The sequence below is a fragment of the Neofelis nebulosa genome, chromosome 1, assembly GCF_028018385.1.
Source record: "Neofelis nebulosa isolate mNeoNeb1 chromosome 1, mNeoNeb1.pri, whole genome shotgun sequence".
NCBI classification, from domain to species: Eukaryota; Metazoa; Chordata; class Mammalia; order Carnivora; family Felidae; genus Neofelis; species Neofelis nebulosa.
The window spans coordinates 239,200,301-239,214,290 of NC_080782.1; the positions used below are offsets into that span (position 1 = coordinate 239,200,301).

At 44.2% G+C, this 13,990-nt stretch overlaps 1 protein-coding gene across 2 annotated transcripts in view; it reads left to right on the top strand.

The window, feature by feature from the left end:
* The window catches only part of SPATA13 (spermatogenesis associated 13), a 351,830-nt gene that overhangs the window by 21,061 nt on the left and 316,779 nt on the right, over positions 1-13,990 (top strand). The window lies entirely within an intron of this gene.

Here is a 13,990-nt window from a genome sequence, read left to right on the forward strand (position 1 = left end):
CCCAGTACTGATTGGGATGTACTGTATAACATGTGTTCTGCCCATATCCGAGCGTCATTTTTAAAGAGGAATGTGCAATGTTTGGAGAGCAGGTTAAGTGCAGAGCTACAAGGTTACCTGAACAGGTTGATGTGGTACCTGGGAGATGCATGGGAGTTGAGATCTTCATTCTAGAAGGGAACAGACCCTTGATGGTGGTCTTTGAGGAAATGAAGGCTTATGGATAGGTTATGTATTAGTTTCTTCTAGCTGCTGTAACAAAACACATACTTGATGGCTTAAAACAACACAGATTTATTATCTTACAGTTCTGGGGGGAGATTTCACCAAGCTAAATTCGAGGTATCAGTGGAATTGCTTTCCTTCTGGAGGCCCTAGGTGAGAATCCATATCCTTGCCTCTTCCACACTCTGGAGGCGGTCTGCATGCTTTGGCTCATGACCCCTTCCTCCACAGGGAGTGATCACGTGACTCCGACCTCTGCTTCTATAGTTATGTCTCCTCTGGCTCTCCTGCCCCTCTCTTCCCCTTATACAGATCCTTGTGGTTACATTGGGCCCATCCAGATAACCCCGTAGGTAGGTGTCCTTATTCCCATTTTATGGGTGGGAAAATGCAGCCTAGAGTCCTTGCTATTTCTTTTAAGGACAGTAAATAATGGACTAAGTCATATTAATTCTGGGTTTCTAATTACTCTTGTAAAGACCATTTGTGGTTAAGAGAAAAATCTGACCTCTTAGAAATAATTCTTTTTTTGTCTATTTAAACATCCATTAAGTGTAAACTGGAAATATTGTGAATGGAGATTGTCGCCATTTTTGTTTTACCTCTGCTTTTTTTTTTTTTTTTTTTTTTTTTAAACATTGAGGTATAATGGACGTACAACAGAAATCACACACATATAAAGTGTACAGTCTGGTAAGTTTTGACTTATGTACACACCCATGACATGGCCACAATAAAAATAATGACCATATCCATTACTGCCAAAAGTATCCTCATGCCCCTTGGTAATCTATCCCACCTCCATACCCCCATTCCCAGACAAACATTGATCTGCTTCCTGTCACTATAGATTAATCTCTATTTTTTATAATTACATATATAAGGGATTAAACAGCATGAACTCTTTTTTTTGTCTGACTCCTTCTTTCACTCAACGTTATTTTGAGATTCATCCATGTTGAGTATATCACTTGGTCATGCCTTTTTTTGTTTAGTAGTATTTTGTGTGTGTGTGCATCAGAGTCAGATTTATTGTTTATAAAGTGATTCCCCCTTTTAAATTTTATTTATTTTTGTGTTTATTTTTGAGGGGGGGAGGGGCAGAGAAAGAGGGAGACAGAGGATCTGAAGCAGGCTTTATGCTGACAGCAAGCAGAGAGCCCGATGTGGGGCTCACACTCACGAACTGTGAGATCATGACCTGAGCTGAGGTTGGACTGACCCACCTAGGCACTCCCCCACACACCTTTTTAAAGATTTTATTTTTTTATGTAATCTCTACACCCAATGTGGGGCTCGAACCCACACCCCTGAGATCAAGAGTCACATGCTCCACTGACTGAGCCAGGTGGGGACCCCAAAATAGTTTCCCCTTTAGAAGATCAAATGTTGCTTCGTAGTAATCTGTTGTTTAGTCACCTATGAGTGTTGTTTTTAGTTGTTTTGTGTTGTTTATTTGTGTTGTTTATTTGTGTTGTTTTTAGTTTTTGGTTATTACCAGTAAAGCTGCTGTAAGCATCATATACAAGTCTTTGCAAGGACAGATGCTTTCTTCTGCCCTGTGGAATACTTGCTAATGGAATGACTGGGCCATCTAGAAGATATATTTACATTTTTAAGAAACTGACAAACTTTTCTTTTTCTAAATTTTTTTTTAATGTTTATTTATTTTTGAGAGAGAGGGAAAGACCGAGAGTGAGCAGGGGAGGGGCAGAGAGACAGGGAGACAGAGAATCCGAAGCAGGCTCCAGGCTCCGAGCTGTCAGCACAGAGCCTGACGCGGGGCTCGAACCCACAAACTGCGAGATCATGACCTGAGCCGTGACCTGAGCCGAAGTCGGATGCTCAGCCGACTGAGCCGCTCAGGTGCCCCTAACTGACAAACTCTTCTAAAGTCATTGCACCATTTTACATTCCCACCAGCAGTGAATGAGAGTTGCAGTTACTGTACGTTCTCAACAATGCTAGGTATGATGAGTTTGTAAATTCTAGCATTCTAATCGGTGCATCCTGGTATCTAGAGAGGTTTCCATTACGTTTCCTTCATGACTAATGGTGCTGAGCATTTTTTAAATTTTATCTATTTTTTTAACTACTCTCTACACCCAACATGGGGCTCAAACCCACAACCCTGAGATCAAGAGTTGGGTACTCTACCGACTGAGCCAGCCAGGCGCCCCTGAGCTTTTTTTTTCACGTGCTAACTTATCATCTATTTATCTTTTGTGAAATGTCTTTCCAAATCTTTTGCCCGTTAAAAAAAAAAAATCGGATTGTTTTCAAATTACTGCATTTGAGAATTCTTCAGATATTCTGGGGGAAAAGTCCTTTCTCAGATACCTGATTTGAAAACGTCATCTCCCAGCCTGTAGCTCCACAGTGTCTTTCAAAGAGCGGAAGTTCTTAATTTTCACAAAGCCCAGTTTATCAACTTTTTTTCTTTTCTGGCTTGTGCTTTTCCAGTGTTGTATGACGAAACCTTTGCCTACTCGAGGTCACAATGATTTCTCCTATGTGTTCTTACAGAAGGTTTATCTGTCTAGATTTTACATTTAGGCCTATGATCCAATTTGAATTAATTTTTATATATGATGTGAGATATGAATCCAGGTTTTTTTTAACATATGTATTTCTATTTGTTTCAGCACCATTTGTTGAAAGGGAGATATCTACATCTATTGATATAGATATCGATATCGATATAGATATATTATTGAATTGTCTGCATCTTTTGTCAAAATCGGTTGACCGTGGGTGGCTGGGTGGCTCAGTTGGTTAAGAATCCAACTTTGGCTCAGATCATGATCTTGAGGTCCTTGAGTTTGAGCCCCGCGTCAGGCTCTGTGCTGACAGCTTAGGGCCCGGAGCCTGCTTCGGATTCTGTCTCTCTCTCTGCCCCTCCTCTACTCATGGTCTGTCTCTTTCTCAAAAAGGCATAAATATTGACAAATAATAAAAAAAAAATCAGTTGGCCAGGTATGTGTCAGTCTGTACTCTCTCAATTTTTTAGGTACTGCAGTCCCTCCATCTTTTTCTTTCAAGGTTGTCTTGGCTATTTTGGTTACTTTGTATTTCCACGTAATTTAGAAACAGCTTCTCAATTTCTACAAAAAAAAAAAAAGACTGTCAGGATTTTGATTGGAATTGTTTAGAATATTTAGATCAATTTGGGAAGCTCTGGTATGCTAACAATATTGAATCTCATTTTGTCCCAGCAGCATTTTATAGTTTTATTTAACAAAATTTTTTTTAGCATTTTGTGGTTTTAAGTATGCAGACCGTGTTCTTCCCAAAGCACAACTCCTTCCTAACTCAGGGAGATCTCCAGACTGAGTCTGGATCCTTCCTCCTTGTCTCATGGCTTAGAAGCTCTCTCCAGTCACGCATTGGGGCAATCAAAGGCTCACCTGATTTTTTTTTTTTTAAGTTTACTTATTTATGTTGAGAGAGACAGAGATAGCGTGAGTGGGTGAGGGACAGAGAGAGAGGGAGAGAGAGAGGATCCCAAGCAGGCTCCTTGCTGACAGCACAGAGCCCGTGGTGGGGCTCGAACTCATGAAACCGTGAGATCACGACCTGAGCCAAAGCCGAGAGTCAGAAGCTCAACCTGAGCCACCCAGGTACCCCTCACCTGATTTTTTTTTTAAGTGAGCTCTATGCTCAGCGTGGGGCTTGAACTTACCCCAAGATCAAGAGTAGAATGCTGAGCTAGCCAGGTGCCCCAAAGGGTTCACCTAATTCATTTCCTATCTCTCTGGGATCACTCTCCCATGTTGCCTGATTTCTAATGTTTGAAAACTGTTGTTTTATATATTCAAGTTTTTTGATTTTTTGTTGTTTTAGGTGAGACGGTAAATCTGGCTGTTAATACTCCTTTTTTTTTCAGAATCAGAAATCTTTTAATTTTTCGTATCAGACTTTCTTCTGCTTAGATATTTAGGGAAAATGAATCCAAAGCCACTCTCTTGTTGTGAAGTTTCGTAGGCTGAATAGTTGGCCTGTAACAGTACTAAGTGGTTCATTTGCCAGCCCGGAAGAGAGTGTAGTGGAATATATTCAACAACGAGCAGTCTATGAACATAAAAAAATATGCGTGGCCTTATGGGTAAGCACCAAAATGCAAACTAAACCCGCAGGAAGATGGCATTTTGCATTCCCCAGATTGGCAGACAGTTTGAAAGCTGGGTAATACTGAGTGTTGAAGACGAAGCAGAACACTGAACTTTCATTAACTGCTGGCGGCAGTAAGAAAAAGGTACAACCACAGTGAGAAAGGACTTCGCAGTATGTAGAGCCTTAGTCTGGATTCCGTAGTGAGAAAGGACTTCGCAGTATGTAGAGCCTTAGTCTGGATTCCGTAGGAAAGAGAGCGTGGGGCAAAGCCCTGCTCACATGTTACTGGGGAGCACGGTCCCAGGAGCACAAAGGAAGGAGGAGGAAGGGGAAGTGAAGGCAGTTGCATCTGAATGGCCTCGGAGTTGTTCTAGAATGGGTAGGGGAGTGAACTGCCCTGCTGCTTCCCTCCTCCAGCCCTCCATGGATCCCAGCTTCCCCGGTGGGAGCTGACTCCCCTGTACTTTCAGGTTGCATCTGGCCCAGCCAACAGCTGGAAAGGGAGAGTCCACGGCCAGCGTCATGGCGCTTCGTCTGAGCCTGAGGCCGGGAGGAAGTTAGATGCTAGCAGTGGAGGCAGAAACTGCACAAAGTTGTCTCTGCCGGTAGCTGAGCAAAACTCGCCAAGTTGATTGCTGCAGGGACGGGCAGGGCGCAGTGTGTGGTCCTGGAGACGGGTGAGGCTGAGAGGATCCGAAGCGTCCACAGGTCTGCTGGCTGGCACGCCAGCACAGGTGGGCACGCGCGTATCACAGGCAGTGGTGCCCTAGGTACCGATTCCAGAGGGACCAGCGCACCCCGCGAGCTAAGTGCAGGGATGTTCACGACAGCGTGGGGATTGCTCATAACGGTCACAAGTCAGACTCACCCTGAAAGTCAGTAAACAGTCAAGAGAATAGAGAAATTGTGGTATAGTCATGAAATGGAGTAAGCGTGCAACAGTGAAAATAACCTCCAACTACACACATTAATATGAAAGAATCTCGGAAATGAAATGCACAGAAGGATGTATACGGGCTCTGTTAAATATATTATTTATAATTTATACGTGTATATAAATTATATGTATATAAATTTATATCTGTATATAAATTTATATGTTAATATATTTTTAGTTTATATATTATTTGGAGACACATCTTTATAACGAAAGCAAGAGCACAGTTAATGATATTTTGGGTGGCATTCACCCCTGGGAATACTAAGGGGGTGTTACTGGGGAGAGGCATATGAGAAACTTTTAAGGTCACAGAGATATTTTATTGTTGAACCTGAGCAGACATAAGCAGTCTATCTTTTTTCTTTAAATTTTGCGTATGTATTTTACACATTTTTAACATACGGTGTATTTTGCATACATACACCCACAAGACAGTGAGTTAGGAAATGTGGGTTCTAGTCCCGGGTTGGTCTCTAATAAGCTATGTAACTCTGGGTAAATTGCTTCTCTTGTTTATCAAGCAAATAATTACAAATTTTTTTTAATGTAAATTTATTTATTTTTGAGAGAGAAGGAGAGACAGAGCATGAGCGGGGGAGGGGCAGAGAGAGAGGGAGACACAGAATCCGAAGCAGGCTCCAGGCCCCCGAGCTGTCAGCACAGAGCCCGACGCAGGGCTCAAACCCACAGACCGTGAGATCATGAGCCGAGCCGAAGTCGGACGCTCAACCGACTGAGCCACCCGGGCGCCCCAAACAAATAATTTTTTAAAGCAGTTATGTGCCAGTGTTGTGCTGAATGCTAGAATACAATGGTGACCAAAACTGGTTGTGATTCTTGCCTCCGTGGGCATATGGTCTTATGGGAGAGTTAGACACTGATCTAATAGAAAATTTCAGCCCTGGTAGTGCCATGAAGGAGGCACTACGTGCCAGAAGGTACAACAGGGAGTCTGATCTTGTCTGGGAGTTGAGAAGCCTTCCCTGAGGAAGTGGCCGGTGTTGGGGCATCTGAGGTATGAGTAGGAGTTCAGCTGGACAAATACGGATGGAAAACAGGAGGCTTGCCCTGTGGGAGAGCGTGCTGGGTGTGTGGAACCCAACGAGGGACCATGTGGTGGGCGACGAGGCTGCACAGCCAGGCCGGCTTTGAGTGTGTGTGCACAGCCCTAGACCCCGTGCGTGTGACGGTGACCCCTGCCTTCTCGAAACAAATTCTTGCGGGGAGACGGAGCACAAGCCAAGTGTGAAGTCCGCCAACGTGATCAGATCTGTGAAGGAAATAAATGGGGCTGAGATGGAGAGCTGCTTGAGGAGAAGCGACTCCAGATAGCACAGGCGGGGGGCGCCTTTCTGGAACAGGCCATTTAAGCTGAGAGGTAAATCATACAGAGGACCTGCCACATGGAGCCGTGGGACCGCAGCAGGGGAGGGGCCCTGGAGGAGGATTCTAGGCGAGTGTAAGACACATCCCTGGGCGGGAGAAAGATCTGGCTGTGTTTAAGGAAATCAGAGGCCTTGGACAGTGGTGCCAATGGACAGTGAAGCCGGATGAGACGAGAGAGACAGGCTCAAAGCAGAGTGATCTCTGAGTGGTTTCCTCCGCGTGATCTCGAGCCCTCTCTTCCAGCCAGGAAACGGTGACTTCTTTTGCCACGGGGGGGGGGGGGGGGGGGGTCAGGACAGATCGGGTATCGTGCATGCCCGAGAGGGATTCCCAAGCACCCGGACCTGGTTGGAAGTGAGGCGGTGGGGAACGGGGTCAGAGGTTTTGAGAACTACCCCCGCCTTTCACGGGGGCGAGACCTACTGAGATAGGGCGCCTTGGGTCTCTTGCTTTCTTTTTAAATTTTGTTTTGTCAAATTTGGTGGCACAGGATGTAAAAGAACAGAGTTCTGTTTTGGAGACGTTAGATTTGCAGTGTCTTTTGGACATCCCCCCACAGGTGTCAGTAAGCAGCCAGTGAAGATAGCGGACCCAGCTTGTGAGAAAGGTGTAGATCGGAGAGAGGGCTGTGGGAATAGATGGTGTGTCAGCTTCCCGTGGTCGCTCTAACCGAGTACAAAGACGGAGTGGCTTTAGGAAACAGCAGAAGCTCACGAGCTCACGGTCCCGGAGCCTGAGTCTGAGGTCCAGGTGTCGGCGAGGGCTGTTCTCCTGGGGCATGTGAGGGAGAGGTCCGTTCCAGGCCTGTCTCCTTCGCTTGGCAGTGGCCGTCTTCTGCCTGCGTCTTCATACCATCTCCCTTTTCTTTTTCAGTGTTTATCTATTTTGAGACAGAAGGAGAGTGAGCAAGTTGGGGGAGGGGCAGAGAGCGAGGGAGAGAGAATCCCAAGCAGGCTCCGTGCTCTCAGTGCAGAGCCCCACACGGGGCTCAATGTCATGACGTCGCGAACCATGAGTCGAAATCAACAGTCAGACGCTTAACCGACTTTGCCACCCAGGCACCCTTCTTGTCTGTGTCTGTCTCTCTGTCCAATTTGCCCTTTTTAGAAGGACGTACTGGATTAAGGCCCAGCCTAGTGACATCATTTTCCCTTCATCATCGGAAAGATTCTGTTTCCAAATAGGGCCACGTTCACAGGTGCTGGGGGTTAGAACTCCACATTTTTGTGGGGGGCGCAGTTCAACCTGCAGCAGACAGTAATGCAGCTGTGAGCATGGGCGAACTCACCTGGGGAGAGAGTGTCAAGTGAGAACGGAAGAGGGTCAAGGACCAAGCCTTGAAGAACCACAATTAGGTAATGTCCAGGTAGGGGAGAGGAAACTGCAAAGGCAAAGGCGAGGGAGGAGGGGCGTTGTCAGGGAGGAAAACTAATAGAGCACGGCATCCCAGAATTCAAAGGAAGAGAAGTTTTGTCAAAGACGGGTGGTCACGTCAGTCAGAGCGGCTAAAATGAACAACTCAGGAAACAACAGATGCTGGCGAGGATGTGGAGAGACGGGAACCCTCTTGCACTGTCGGTGGGAATGCAAACTGGTGCGGCCGCTCTGGAAAACAGTGTGGAGGTTCTTCAAAAAATTAAAAATAGACCTACCCTATGACCCAGCAATAGCACTGCTGGGAATTCACCCAAGGGATACAGGAGTGCTGATGCATAGGGGCACTTGGACCCCAACGTTTATAGCAGCACTCTCACCAATAGCCACATTATGGAAAGAGCCTAAATGTCCATCAACTGGTGAATGGATAAAGAAGATGTGGTTTGTATATACAACGGAATACTACTTGGCAATGAGAAAGAATGAAATCTGGCCATTTGCAGCAACGTGGATGGAACTGGACGGTATTATGTTGAGTGAAATAAGTCAGTTAGAAAAAGACATATCATATGTTTTCACTCATATGTGGATCTTGAGAAACTTAAGAGAAGACCATGGGGGAGGGAAGGGGAGGGGTGAACAGAGAATATCTCTTCATTTCTTCTTGTTGATTCCCCTGTGCACTCAGGCCTGGGTGTGTGGGTAGGTCTGGCTCCCTGAGGCCAATCACTCAGTCTTCAGAAGTGCAGCATTTGCAGAAACTCAAAATCCTGTTTGTCTGGTTCTACATCATTCTGTTTATACCATTCCCCCTCCCTGCCCCCCACCCCGTGCGTGTGTGTGTGTGTGTGTGTGTGTGTGTGTGTGTGTAGGCGTACGTACGTAGATAAGGAGGGGGGATACCTGTGTCAAATAACTCAGGGAAAAGGTTGGATGAATTCATTTTTGTGTTTCAGTAACAGACATCTCAAACTAAGCATCGCTTCTCGGACACCAGTGACAATTTCATTACTGGGCCTTGAGATAATGGCAAGTTTACAGGAGAAGGTTTGGTAAATTAGACTTTAAAAAAGATTGACAGCTCAAACGATGAATGGGACACACACAGAAAAGACAGTGTTGTGTGTGTCTTTTGAAAAACCTGCATTAATAGGCTACAGTGCTAAATATCGAGTAATGTCGTCTTGAGAGACGTGAAGGGACTTTGATGATAACAAGTAGCTTTTGAGACAACCCAGAATTAAGAAAAATAATAGAGTTAAGATTAGAATCTTCATTATATAATCAGCTCTTTCTTTATGTGCTGTATTGGTAGTACCCTAACACAGATTTAATTGCATATAATGCATTTCGAAAAGCTTTGGATTAAAGCAAAAAATAAATTATTAATGATAAGGACATAGAACGTCTGTGGGGTTTGTTTTTTACAAATGGAAAATATTTGCAAAACAATTTATTTTCCACTGTACATCAGCCTTTATTCACTATATTAATGATATCTTAGGATAGCTTGTTTTTGGTTCTATTTTTAATTTATAAATATAATGCAATGTTAGAGACATTTTAAAATATATGAATGAAAACACAGTACAAATCTGTGTACACAGTAACCATAAGAAGAATGGATAGAGTAGAAACCCCTTCCATTTACACTCTCCTGTCTGGCCATTCTCTCCAGAAAGTGTTTTGTACATTTACTGCATATATACATATACACACAATCTGTATTACTATTGTTTTTTTTTTAAATATAGAAATTTACTCTGGTTCCCTTTCACAGTTTCTGGTGAGCAGTCTGGAATTCTGGTCTACCTCTTAAGGTCATTCAAGGACCTAGGTTCCTCCCAGGTGCACTATGGCATTGTCCCCTCCAGGACACGGCCTCTCCGTGTTTTTTTTTTTTTTTTTTTTTTTTTTTTTTTTTTTAAGTACACGCTGTGCCAAGCTTGGGGCTTGGAATCATGACCCTGAGATCAAGAGTTGGGTGCTCTACCAACTGAGCCAGCCAGGCACCCCGGTAAAGGATTGTTTTTTAAAATCTCCAAAGTATCACGAACCGCTATTTGTAAATTACAAAAAGAAGGAACAACTATTATAAAAATGAAATAAAAAACATAAAATATCCCTGTGCTGTCAACTACATAATTAGGAGCGAAATCGTGACTCCTGATACTGACAGGCTCTATGTGCATTTTGAATGGATGCCGTTTATATCCGTGCTCAAAGTTTTTAATGCGGCCCATGTGCTTACTTCTTCCTTACCGAACTGATTTCATCTAGGTTGGATTGATATTTGTATATTTGAGATTCACGATATGGAAGCCTGTGCTACGGATCATTTACTTTCAGCCTATCTAGTTCTCCAGGTTTTGGTTTTCTTAACTCGTTGGCCATCCATTCTCCCCTTTGGGGAAAGAAGAGGAACAGTCAGTGAAGAAGGGACTTTCCCCATCATGAATATGTTTCTTCAGGCATCTTCCTGGAACTGGTAGTAGGCAATGTAGACAGACATTCCCCAGGAAGACTCTGGAATGGGTCAGAACACTGCATCAGTTAATTCTGTTCTAAGATTATTCCCTTACACAAGGCTGAAAATTCACTTTCCATACGATTTATCATCCCAAGTGATGTTCAGTCACATTATCCAACGTAAATTACCAGAGCTTCGACAGTGAGCTAAAGCCAATGGTAAAACGAAAATGAGCACACAGAAAACAAAATGTTCCCGCCTAGAGTCCTCCAAATCAGACTATAAATCCCTTCTCACCATCAGATTCCCAGCAAAAGCTTAGCTCTTCTCCTGACTTTGCTTCTCTATTATTATTATAACCTAGGTGAGAATAAATCAAAGGAAGGAATTGATAGGCATTTGAAAATGCACCGCATTCCCTTTTATATTAGTACCTTTTACTAACATATAAATTATCTTTGCCAACTTGCTTTCCACTTCAGTAGGTCTAAGAGTTTCTCAAAGTAAATAATATATTGAGGGTCCTGATTTTAAAACAGCTCTGCTTTTTCTCTCCCTCTGCCCCTCCCCTGCTCATTCTTTCTCTACCCCCCTACCCCACCCTCTTTCAAAACAAACAAACAAACAAACAAAAGACAACTCTGCTTTTTCTGCCTCGACAGGGGAGGAGTTAAATGCTAGATGACGTTGGCATTTAATTGTAAAGAAATCCTGTTCTTTGACAACCTGTGTATAGTGCTCATATTTTAACATTGTTTTAAATGTTCGCATTTTGATACAGTTGAATAAATCTGGGTGGATATATGAAACCCTGTTCTTAAAAGATACTGTGTGTGTGTTTAGTGGCAATAATCAAAGATCACCCTTGGATGGATTGGAGAATTGCCTCGTCTCTTAGATCATGGAATTAACTCACAAATAGGGTGCTACCTGGGGGCTTAGCGGGGGAGGTCCAGGGGCAGGAGTTCAGATTTAAGTATGAAAGATAAAGGACAGTTAACCCTTGAACAACATGGGGGTTAGGGGTGCCAACCCCACACATGCTTTAAAATCTGTGTATAAATGTTGACGCCCCCCAAATTTAACTACTAGTAGTGAGAACTGCCAGAGATCACTTTTAAAATTTTTTTTTTTCAACGTTTTTTTAAATTTATTTTTGGGACAGAGAGAGACAGAGCATGAACGGGGGGAGGGGCAGAGAGAGAGGGAGACACAGAATCGGAAACAGCCTCCAGGCTCCGAGCCGTCAGCCCAGAGCCTGACGCGGGGCTCGAACTCACGGAGTGCGAGATCGTGACCTGGCTGAAGTCGGACGCTTAACCGACTGCGCCACCCAGGCGCCCCCAGAGATCACTTTTTAATTGCAAAATACAATTTACTGGAGACGTGAACTGCTCACTGGAAAATGATTAGCATCACAGGGGTTTTAAGTAGCTACTTTGAGCTCACTGCAATTGCAGCAAGGGGGCTACAGTATGCACTGTAGTTAATTGTGTGCAGTTATGATCTAATATTGCATCTTTGCATTTGTTTATATTTTTCTTGACTGGGAACGGGACCACGTGCAGTCTGCGCGTGTGCACGTCTTGATAAATTTTAACTTTGTGATAGATTCATGCATATTTAATGGCAGTAAATGATAAAATAGAGTATCTACATATACTTTATGCATTCATGACATACCTGACCTTTTCTTAATTTTCAATATTTCTAGACAGAACGGTTTGTCTGTGAGTTTTTTCACATTGTCGCAGATCTTCAAAAAATTTTCCGATACATTTGTTGAAAAAATCTGCATGTAAGTGGACCCATGTGGTTCAAACCTATGTTGATCAAGGGTCAACTGTATGTGCAGGTATAAAATAATATTTTTGTGGATGCTTGGGGAATATGGTCTCATGGGTGAAAAGGTGCTTTCTTGTCTGGTGAAGGAATGAATTCATGTGTTTTGACCCCTCTTGGTGTAGGGACGAGGGGAAAATGGGAAAGATTGTAGTTCATGAAACTGTCTTTCAAATAATCGCTATGAAGAAGACGTGATAAATGTCATGTAAAAGGGTCTGAGGACACACAAAATTTAAAAGGGCGTTTCTCAGGGGCACCCGGGTGGCCCAGTTGGTTGAGCATTTGACTCTTGATTTCTGCTTAGGTCATGATCTCATGGTTCAGGAGTTTGAGCCCTTGGCAGGGCTGAGAGCAGGGAGCCTGCTCGGGATTCTCTCTCTGCTCCTCCCCACTGCTCATGCTTTCATTCTCTCAAAATAAATAAATAAACTTAAAAATAAAAGGGCATTTCCCAAGGAATGCCCATCACATTCTTTTAGATTTGTCAACAAACCCTAAGATGAGGCGCAAGAAAGCAGCCGAGGCATTTTTGTCAATGGAGGAGTAGATTCCTTTCTGTGCACACGGCAGCATAACTGACATTTTTCCCCCTCCTTAATAAAGACTTTCACTCCCTTGCCCTTCAGAATTGACCTTCTAAAATACAGTACACCATTTGTTGCATAATCATCACCTGTTCCACTCCACAATTGCCACGCTTGCGACTCACACTTCTGGATAGAAGGTCTTCAGACCTGTTGAGCTGGAAGCAGCCGTAGGTTCCTGCCACATTCCTTTGGTATTTGGGGCGAACCACAGAGAAAATACAGCCGTCTTGTAACCCATCCACGATTTTACGATTAAGTGAGAGGTTAATAATGGACATAGTATTCATAGAGGGTAAGTTTAAATATTAGCATCCATTAGGAGGTATTTCCTTGTATAAAGATTTTCTTATTCCGAGGGCATCTATGGGCCATCACCCCGAGTCTAGGAGATCTACTAACTCATTAGCAGGTAAATACACAGCCGGCACAGCATCCTTGAGCATTGCACCACAACAGTCTTGCGTGCATTGAGAATGTGATCCAAAAAAAAAAAATCTGTAAATAGTGTTAGTGAGCAACAGTTTGAGACAGATACATGAGAAAATCGTTCCCGTGGTGTTCTCGTTGCGAGTTCTGTGATACGTGAAGGAACCTTCGGAAGGCAGGCCAGAGTGGAGCCCAGCCACGGAGGGGAGTTGGGGCACGACGTGGTGCAGAAGGACTGGCAGAGCCGGACCAGGCAGGTCCGTGTAGTAACTACTGCTACTCCTACTGCTAGTACTCAGGGCAGCCCTGCTTTATTGAGCACTTACTACGCGTGGCACCGATCTGAGCACTCAGCGTGCACCAGTATTGAATCGTGACGATAATCCCGTGATGATGGACAGTCACGATCCCAGTTAGAGCTGCGGGACTGAGTGTCAGGGAGGCCTCCAGCTCAGACAGTGGGCTTGAGACAGGTGGGGGCAGGACAGCACCAGACACGTGCCCCAGCCCCGCCCACTTACTCATCTTGAGTTACAGGCTCCTAGCGACAGCGCAGAGGGAAGCCATGTGGACGGTGGCCGGGAAAGGATGCGCTCGCCTGCGACACACGTAAAGCGGCCT